This window comes from Miscanthus floridulus, chromosome 5 (assembly GCF_019320115.1).
Source record: "Miscanthus floridulus cultivar M001 chromosome 5, ASM1932011v1, whole genome shotgun sequence".
In the NCBI taxonomy this organism is placed as follows: domain Eukaryota; kingdom Viridiplantae; phylum Streptophyta; class Magnoliopsida; order Poales; family Poaceae; genus Miscanthus; species Miscanthus floridulus.
The window spans coordinates 108631049-108641405 of record NC_089584.1 but is presented as its reverse complement, the minus strand read 5'-3'; the positions used below and the strand labels follow the sequence as shown (position 1 = coordinate 108641405).

Sequence of the window (10357 nt, the reverse complement as noted above, 5' to 3'; positions counted from 1 at the left end):
AATGGAACAAACCAAATCACAATACCAGACTGGAGGATGAAACCACTCACACAGGATTTCATCAATTCAAACAGAGGCAAGCAATACAAGGTTTTCAAGATTTCAAGATCACAAAACCTCACTGCTCACACTCTAGCTAGACAAGCTTAACTCATTTGCATCTCTTACTACTCAATTGTCTCGATCATGTACTAATAGAGGCCATGTTCACCTGTACTAATAGAGGCCATGTTCACCTGCATCAGTGCCCTGTCTTACAGACACTTCATTCTGTACTGTTCGTTGCTCTTAAATAAATGAAGCATATGTTACTAAAAAAAAATCAGCGCCTGCTCGGGTGACCACTGCTTTCAGCAGCAGCACGCTAGGCACTTTCTCAGGCGGCGGCGAGCCGCTCGTAGCGTCCCCAAGGGCAGAGTCAGCACGCTGGAGTTATTGGCCCAGAGTCGGCACGCTGAAACATGGTGAGCACAACTAGACAACCAACACAGTTGGAATGAAATGTGACGGGATCTTAAGATCCAGGATTCGATTACACCTCAAACTAGTTCACTTTCATCTACAAAAGAGGGTTGGCACTTTTGTACCTTCAACTAGTTCGTCTCGGAGCATCTAAGATCTACACACAAAATTGTCTACAACTACGTCGCAAAATTTCCCAGTCTACTCTTCTTCCATGTCGTCCTGGTCATCCTGCATCAACCTCATCTTCTTCACAGTGTGTGCTGCCCCACCGTTGATACCTCCACTAGGAACCTGGATCAGGATGTCAGACTTGTGCCCTGTCTGCGCATTCACCAGTCCTCCGTTCATGTCGACCTTGTAGGTCAGTTCATCTTTGTTGGGAGAAGCGTCTATGGATACCGTGGAGTTCTCATCTATCTCTTCCTTGATCAACATCTTGGACAACTCTGTCACTACTCTCTTCTCAATCCATCTCCTGATGGGCCTGGCACCATAGACCTGTCGAACCACAAAGAATGAGCAAGAGTCAGAATCCATGAGGGTAGCAAAACCCAGAAAATAGTGTAGCATATCGATAAACAATAAATTGTTTACATTGATGTGTTCGCATACCGGATCATAAGAGAGTGACAAGATCAAGTCCAATGCAGCATCAGTGAAGCCAAGGCAACGCCCCTTTCAGCAAGACGGTAGGCCACCTCTTTTATCTGCAGCCGAGCGACCATCCTCAATTGCTCATGGGACAAGGGGTCGAAGATCACGATCTCATCCAGACGATTCAGCAGCTCGGAACGGAAATACCTCCTCACCTGCAGAAGAATCAGCTCATTTGAGGATCAGAATGCAGGATGACAACAGCTCGAACAGAAAATCAATGCAAGGTGCAACGTTTACCACATACCTCCATCATAACCAGATCGCGAGCAGCCTTGATCGAGTTGTTACCCACCATCCCGGCAAGGAGGTGCTCAGCGCCAATGTTTGAGGTCATGATAATCACAGTGTTCCTGAAGTCAACCGTCCTGCCTTGACCGTCAGTCAGCCTTCCATCATCTAGAACCTGGAGCAAAGTGTTAAACACTGCCAAGTGTGCCTTCTCAACCTCATCAAAGAGAATGACACTGTAGGGCCTCCTCCTCACTTGTTCGGTAAGTTGCCCTCCTTCCTCATGGCCAATATAGCTACAAAATTCACAAGCAAATACATCAGAATCAGAAGCTGTCAGCTGGTAATTCAGAGACAGAATGTGCAAGTAATACTCACCCAGGTGGTGCACCAATTAGTCGAGCAACTGAATGTTTCTCCATATATTCAGACATATCAAGGCGAACAAGCAACTTCTCATCATCAAACAGCTGCTCAGCAAGAGCCTTGGCAAGTTCAGTCTTGCTTACACCAGTTGGTCCAAGGAAGAGGAATGAGCCAGTAGGCTGCTGTGGGCGCCCAAGACCAGCCCTGGACCTCAGAACAGCCTCTGCAATAGCATTGACGGCTTCATGCTGTCCAATGACCCTTCGATGAAGCCTATCGGCCAGTCCAACCAGCCTCTCCTTATCATTCTGTCCAAGCCTAGTCACTGGAATGCCAGTCCAGCGGCTCACCACCTGTGCACAACGACATCGTTTCAATACAGTACTGCACATACTTGAAGTGAAAGGCAATGCAACAAATTTTCGCCTCTAACAAACGTACCTCAGCTATCTGCTCTGGGCCAACAGTCTCAGTTAGCATCAAGTTCTCTCCAGTCTCACCCTCTAGCTTGGCAATGGCAGCATCAATCTCCTGGAGAGCACCATATCTTATATGATTTTTTTTTAATTTTAACCCTTTTTTAATATAATTTTAAATCTAACACTGTCGGTTTTTTTTTAAACTGACACTTTTGGCCGCGCCTATTGCCCTGGCGCGGCCAAATACCTGTGCCGCGCCATGCATGGTGGTGCGGCACAGGGCTGACGTGGCATGGGGCAGTCGGGGGCCGCTGGCGTGGCTGGTCCTGCCGCGCCACCCATCATGGCGCGGCAGTGCCACGTCCTGATCTGTGGCGCGGCAGGACCAGATATATACCGCGCGTGAGCCCGCCCGCCCGCATGCACCCCTGCCCTGCCCGCCCGCCTGACGCCCGAACGCCGACGCCGCCAGCCGCCGCACGCGCCCGCGCTCGCCCGTCCACGCCGCGCACGCGCCCGCCCGGCCTCGCCTCGCCCCGCCCCGCCTGTGCCCGCACGGCCCGGCCTCGGCCGCTCGCCCACGCCGCGCCCCAGCCACTCCCGCCGCGCAGCGCCCTAGCCGGCCGCGCCACGAACGTCGGCGCGTCAAGGCCGCCCGCTCCTAAGGTACCTCTCTCTCTCGATTTCATATTTTTTTTTGTTATTATGTAGTATAGTTAGTATTTTTTTTATCTACTATTAGTGTCTTTGACCAAATTTATATAATAGCGTACTAATATTTATGATACTTTCGTAATAAACCTATTAGGAGATAGAAATATTGATACTCGAGAAGCAAGATGTGTATTTAATTTGAGACGAAGATAGAAATAATGATACCGTTTTTTTAGTTTTGATCAAACTTAAACATATTTGACTACTCGAGAAGCAAGATGTGTATTTATTTTGAGACGGAGAGATTACTTGTAATTTTAGAACCAAAGTTTTATATGGATGGATTATGTATTTATTATCTAGTATACTTAGGATTTTGGGTTTAGAGATTTAGGCTAGTTAGGTTAATGAATTTGTTTGTGAACTTACTAATGTTAACTTTAATTTTGTTAATTTGAATACTCTAACGCTTTGTTTATCAATTTGTAACAGGATGACCCCTCCCACGCAGCACCCATTGTACCCTATTCTGGAGGTAGAGTACGACGACCAGCATCGAGCACACATCTTGAGTGACAACAACGCAGAGGTGTCCTTGCCTCCTTTGAGGCCCCGCACTCACACCAGGGCGCATCAGTGGGACGAGCGTTATACGCCGTACATACGGCGTGCCGGCTTCCTCGAGCTTGTCCGTGTTGTCAACCACGGTCTTCCACCCCTTGATCCAGCACTACTTACTGTAGCTGTAGACAGGTGCGAGTGTATTCTTTGTACGTAAACTTTCTTGTAACAAATTAGAGGCAACTAACAGTCGTTCTATTCTTATAACAGGTGGAGGCCTGAGACCCACACGTTCCACCTACCTTGTGGCGAGATGACCTTAGCGTTGCATGACGTGAAGGCTATTTTAGGCCTTCGGTTGGGGGGACTTCCAGTGACAGGGATAGTTGACAACGATCACTGGAGGGAGCTGGTGACTCAGTTTACTGGTTTTCTTCCACCGGACGACGATGCTTCCAAGAAAAATAAATGAGTAATTCAAGCCTATTTAATACTTACATTGCTTTACAGCTGGCATCGGGTCTTATTTTCTTTGATCAATTACAAGAAAAGTTCTGGTGTTTCGTCGTCCTGGATCACAGAGCGCTTTGAGTACTTGGACCCACAAGCTGGAGGCACAAATCGACAGGTTCGCTCGAGTGTGGCTCTGGCGCTTTCTTGGTGCTTTCCTCTTCCCAGACGCCTCGGGCAACGCCATCAGCTGAATCTTCCTTGACATACTTCGCCAGCCGTGGGAGAACATAGCGGGGTACAGCTAGGGTAGCGCAGTCCTGGCATGGACGTATCGATAGCTATGCGTTGCTTGCCGTCGCACCTCAGGACATGCGAACCTTAGGGGTTGCTCCTACCTACTTCATGTTTGGTGTTGGGAACGATTGCCCGTTGAGAGGCCCCTTAATAATGGTTTACCAGTAAGTACTTCGGTTCATTATATTCTTCCAAGCAGTTAGATATGATGAGATTATTTGTTGCTAATTCATTATCGTATTCAATGCAGCAATGGAACGGGCATGACACACTTCCTACAGCTCTGTATATCTGGACGGAAGCACAGTTAGTTAGAGGAAATGCGTGGCGCAAGTACAGGGAGTATACGAACGGTCTCGAGTCCTAACACAGCACCAGGTTACGCTCTCTATACTATCGTAGCAGTATCTTCTTCGATGTACACTATATCACAACCTAACACAATTACGAAATTTCAGGTGTTTTTGTGTCCTTAGGATTCTCCGGAGCTCCAGGACTATCTGAGTCCTGTCACTAGGGATGAGTCACACGAGTATCGTTGCGACGTCCCTCTTATTTTCTTCCATGTGGTCGAGATTCACTTGTCCATCCGTGTTTGCAGACAGTTTGGAAGAATGACAGGCTACCCACCACCGCTTTACTCCACCAATCAAGTATTGCATGGGTGCGTTATCGATTAATAACAATGCTACAATTCAGATGTGTGTTTGGCACAACTAATATCGTTTTGTTGCAGGTTTGACCGCAGGAAGAGGTACAAGACCAAGGATTGGCGCGTGACACACAGCTCGTACATCCATTTATGGCAGACCAGGGTACCACATGCGGTCCTTGCGGGTCCTCCACACGACCAGCACACCTTCGATGAGTACCTGCAGTGGCTTCACAGGTCTACAAGGACACATATCAAACCTCCATACACTGACGTGGTGATTGACGAGGACTCGGAAGAAGATGTCATCGAAGATATGTACGACGTCACCACTAGGGAGGACACACATCTACAGAGAGCCCCCGCTTCAAAGATACGTGGTAAGATACTTGAATGGTATAATTTGTTATCCTTTTGGTATTAAGTATGTGTACTAAAACTGTCCAACCGCGTTTCTGTACCTAGACGACATGATTGTCAAGGCTGTCCAACGAAGCAGCGTTCCGGCTTCACGAGTCTAGAGGACAGGGGCCAGCGTTCTCACGGCTTTTGTGGAGGTAAACATAAACTTGTCCGTTTCAAAAATATTTCTTTATTATATATGCGTTTGGCTAATGAACTAACTTTAACGTCTATTTATGCAGAAGGTGAAGAAGAGCTGCATGGACACTCCTTATGAGGAACCGCCACTCCCCGCGCAGTCGGGTGGCACGTCTTCAGCCTCTTTGAGGACACCAGCCGGCTCTTCTCAGGCGATGACGTAGGGTGCCACTTCCGCGATGCGTACACCACCACATATAGCGCTGGGAAGGACCCTGCAACCGAGGACGACGACGACAAACCCCCGGGCTTTCGCGGACAGCACGGCCAATGGGACGAATGGCCGCAGGACGAGATCGGCATGTCTCAGCTAGGTGGTGCCCCGTTTGGCACCCAAGGAGCCTCACAGGTACTAACAAAGATAGTTTGTTTCAGTACGTAGGCTCCATGAACTAACGATCATAAAGAATTATAAGTAATCGTGCGTATCATATACCTGTAGGGTACGAGTCGTACGCACCGTCGACGCGACCATACCAACATTGGCTACACTCACAATGTGTTGCCAACAAATCCGAAGAGACAGAGGTGTCCGAGGGATTCTTACACTCCTGGGTCTTAGTTTGTTTAGGTCAAACGAATATTGGCATCCGAAACTTGCGGGGTTATTTTGTTATGTTATGTCAAACTTATGTCAAAACAATGAATATGTTATGTGGCAGCTTGTCAACTTGCTTCTTATTCGTTTCGTTGAGTCGCGGCAGCACTACCGGTGAGATTAAGTATCCTGCGTTCAAGAACCGGCAGTCCCGGCGTATCTGGACACCGGTGGTAATTTTTCGTAATTGATTAGTTAAAATGGTGCATAACCGTATTATGAAAGACGAAAAACTAATCATTGACTTATCAAATTCTCTATTCGGTCGTGAAAAAAAAACTCAACAAAATACGGGCGCGACGCGTTTCGATTCTACCATCCAGGTAGTCCGGGCCGGCGGCGGGCGCAGCGGCCAGATGGTGTGGCTGCTCGTGCGGTATGTTTGGTACAGCCGCGCCATGGTCGGTGCCGCGACAGAACCCGCCACGTCAGCGCCCCCCCCCCCCCCCCCCCCCCCCCCACCCCACGCCACATCAGCCCTGTGCCGCTGCCGCGCCTATTAAAAAAGGATTAAAATTTAAAAAAAAAATCTCTGATGTCAGCCACACGAGTCAAATCCATCCGCCGCTCAGCCTCCTAGAGGCTGAACAGCATTTCTTCACGATGATGCTTCAGCTTCCTGATCTCATCTATCCTCTCTTTCTCCTTGCGGTACCTCATTTGCAGCGGCTGCAGTTTGTCCCTCAAATTGTCCAATTCTTTCCTCACCTGAAATGGGGTTCCTACATCGTCAGCCATTCAGAACTGAACAGAGCAAAGCGGGGGTGCTATACTGCTATACCACTAGAGAAACCGAGATCACCTCAACTAGCCGAGCTTTGCTGGCCTTGTCCTTCTCCTTCTCGAGGGCGTGGAGCTCGACTTCGAGCTGAATCCTCTTCCTCTCAAGGTTGTCGATCTCTTCCGGCTGGCTGTCGAGCTGCACCCTCACATTTGCGCAGGCCTCGTCAACCAAATCGATAGCTTTGTCAGGCAGATGTCGACCTATATACAAAACAATAAACCACCAAATTTAATTAGGCGACACAACCACAGAATTGCAACATGATACAACAATTTTACGTACTAGAGAAAGACGAGGAGAATCAGAACAGATTTGCAAGAAGCCAAGAACACGGACACTTACCCATGATATACCTCGACGAGAGCTGCGCGGCGATGACGAGCGCACGGTCCTGGATCCTGACACCATGGTGTCCCTCATACTTCTCCTTGAGGCCTCTCAGGATACTGACAGTGTCGGGAACGCTGGGCTCGGCCACGTACACCTGCTGGAACCGCCTCTCGAACGCGGCATCCTTCTCAACGTACTTCCGGTACTCCTCCAGCGTCGTCGCACCAATGCACCTGAGTTGCCCCCTCGCGAGCATTGGCTTGAACAGGTTGGCCGCATCCATGGACCCCTCCGTCCTCCCAGCTCCGAGGACGAGGTGTATCTCGTCGATGAACAGAATCACCTTCCCATCTGACTCTTCCACCTCCTTGAGCACGGCCTTGAGCCGCTCCTCGAACTCGCCGCGGTATTTGGCGCCGGCAACGAGGGCACCCATGTCGAGCACGACGAGGCGCACGTCGAGGAGGTTGCTGGGGACATCGCCGCGCACGATCCGCTGAGCGAGCCCCTCCACGACGGCGGTCTTGCCTACGCCGGGTTCGCCGATGAGTACGGGATTGTTCTTCGTGCGCCGCGACAGGATACGCACAACGCGGCGGATCTCTTCGTCGCGGCCGATGACCGGGTCGAGCTTGCCCGCCACCTCGACGAGGTCGCGGCCGTACTTCTTGAGCGCCTGGAAGCTGGTGTCCCCAGATGCAGACTCCACGCGGCGGTTGTCGCCGCCGCGGAGCTTGTCGACCTCGGCCTTCACCCGCGCCGCAGCAACGCCGACCTCCTTGAGTGCGTCGGAGACCTGGGGATCCTCGAGGAGGCCTACCAGCAACTGGTCCACGGCGAGGTGGGAGTCCCCGCGCGCCTTCTGCGCGGACTGCGCGCGGCGGATGACCTTGACAAACGCGGTGGAAGCCGGGACAGTATCGCGCGGCGGAGGAGACTGCGAGGGCAGCCTCTTGAGCGCGGAAGCCAGGACGCGCTCGAAGGAATCGGCAGCAGCGACGTCATTGCCGCCGGACGCGTGGGCGATGGCTTGGCGGATGACGCCGGACCTGTCTGCGACCAGCGCCGCCGCGAGATGCAGCGGCGTGATCTGGGCGTGGCCGGCCTCTGACGCGATATCGTGCGCCGAGGCCAGTGCCTCGTTCGTCTTGTGCGTGAACTTGTCAGGATTCATCACTGGTTCCTTCTGCCGTCCAATCAATAGGCTCTATCCGCTGTGGTGATTGAGAGATTCACAAGGTGTTAGTCAAATTCCTCGCTCTGATGATCCGCTTGGCGTTTGTGTTTTTCGGCTGGGTATATATGGGATTGAGTCCGTGTACCCAACAACCACGTGTTTTATGTAGTTTCAATATATGAATTTTTTTACATCATAGAATTAAGATCCAATAGTCTCTATCCTCCTTTTACCTCTGGTATTTTTCTACCTTCAACCTTCTTCTACCTTCAGACAATCACAAATCACAAGATCATAATCCACATATCACATGAAACAATTTTTTTCCATGTAAAAACAAGAGGACAAATCGCAAAGACGTGCCGAGCTCAGGAGCAGCACGGACACCGTGCGACGTGGCTCGTGTTCTGCCAGCCACGAAAGCAACTCTGGGGTGATGCATTTCTTACTTTCTTTCTCAGGGAGGGATTGGCGACTTGCTAGTAGCCTAGTAGGTGATGATTGAGTAAAAGTGCAGCAGTGCTAAACCATGCTAACGGACCACAGCTGCCCATAGTTGAAAAGAGAGAGGTAGAGAGAGAGAGAAAATTCATGTGTTTTTTTATATTAAAACATACGTGTGTTGTATAGCATTTCTGATTGGAGTTAGAGAGAAAATAGATGGATTAAAGGCGGGAAAGGAAAGTTCGCGAAGAGCCTGGAATGCGTGGAAGCGGGAGGAAGACGGCGAGTTGGGGACTAGAAGGCGCCAGAGAGTTCCAGACGCTTCAAACGTTCGACAGCTACATTGTTTGGTTGGAACTATGGAACGAACCATTGTAGATAGGGTCAATCATTATGAATTTATTTCTCAAATTTAATGAAATGGTGTTGTCTCATAATAGTACTAATTATTATTAGTTCATGAGAAATGATAGGAGGATCAACTTATTTTATTTCAAAACTAAATAAAATATTAGAGAGTAAGATAATAATGGATCACTCCGTTCCACAAACCGAACTCATGACATATTTGGATCCTCCACTCTACCTCGCCTTACCTTACATGGTGAACAAAATTCTTGCTAGAAGCAAAGAGCTAGGGTGTGCTTGGTACTTTTGCTAGGCACTGTTTTACCTGGCTGAGCAAGAAATTGATCTGACTAAATTGTTTGGATCTTGCACTTTGCTTATCTCGGTTTCCACGGTAACCAGATTTTTCTGGCTACTTCAAGAGAGCCAAATTGGCTAGCTTGGTTGGGTAAGCGTCTCATGGCTTGTGTCATCCACTAAAGGCGAGGCGAAGCAAACCCGGTGAAGGTTCCAAGCACACCCCTAGTTCGGCTCGCTCAGCCGAAGCTTGTTCGATTCCTGGCTGGTGGGGCATGACTAAAGATGACAATCGGTACCTGAAACCCGACTACCCGATGGGTTTTACCCGATAAAAAAGGTGGGTATGGGAAGAATTCTTCACCCAAGAGTATACTAATGGGTAAAAATCTTTACCCATCGGGTATGCGGGTACGGATACGAGAACATACTACCCACACCAGTGTACCCACGGGTAATTTATACCCGCCTTAGCAACACATATGTATTCACTAGTTACTATGAAATACACATATATCTAATAAATCTATGACTATTATAGTATTATTTAGTGTAGTTTTGTTGCTATGTTATAATTGTTGATTTCTATTGACAAAAAATTGATGATATATGATTCTAATAGTACAATATATTCATGTTCTTTTGGTTTGTAGCGGGTATGCATTCGGGTACGGGTTATCCGTCGGGTATTTTTACCCACACGGGTACGGGTATGGGTAAAGTCTTCTACCCGTGCGTGGGTACAGGTAATTTAGCGGGTAAAATTTTATCTCGTGGGTACGGAAAACCCGCAGGATAAGGGAATCAAACTCGTTTCTTTCTTCAGTTTCTGATTGGGCAAGGCAAGGCAAGGCTTATCTGAGGAACCAATGTGTCATATATTCACTGGTTGTATGGTAGGTTTATGTGATCTGGCAAAATAATACTAGTAAACTAAGGGCAATACTTGCAACATGCTTCTAGCAAAATAAGAGTACAATATTTATTCCAATATATGATTCTTGGCAGTGGCAAAGCTAAAATAAATTGA

At 48.9% G+C, this 10357-nt stretch overlaps 1 pseudogene; it reads right to left on the bottom strand.

Annotated features, from left to right (window-relative positions):
- Positions 1–663: 663 nt before the first annotated feature.
- LOC136452960 (chaperone protein ClpB1-like) lies at positions 664–8240 on the bottom strand (annotated as a pseudogene).
- Between the last annotated feature and the right edge of the window lie 2117 nt (positions 8241–10357).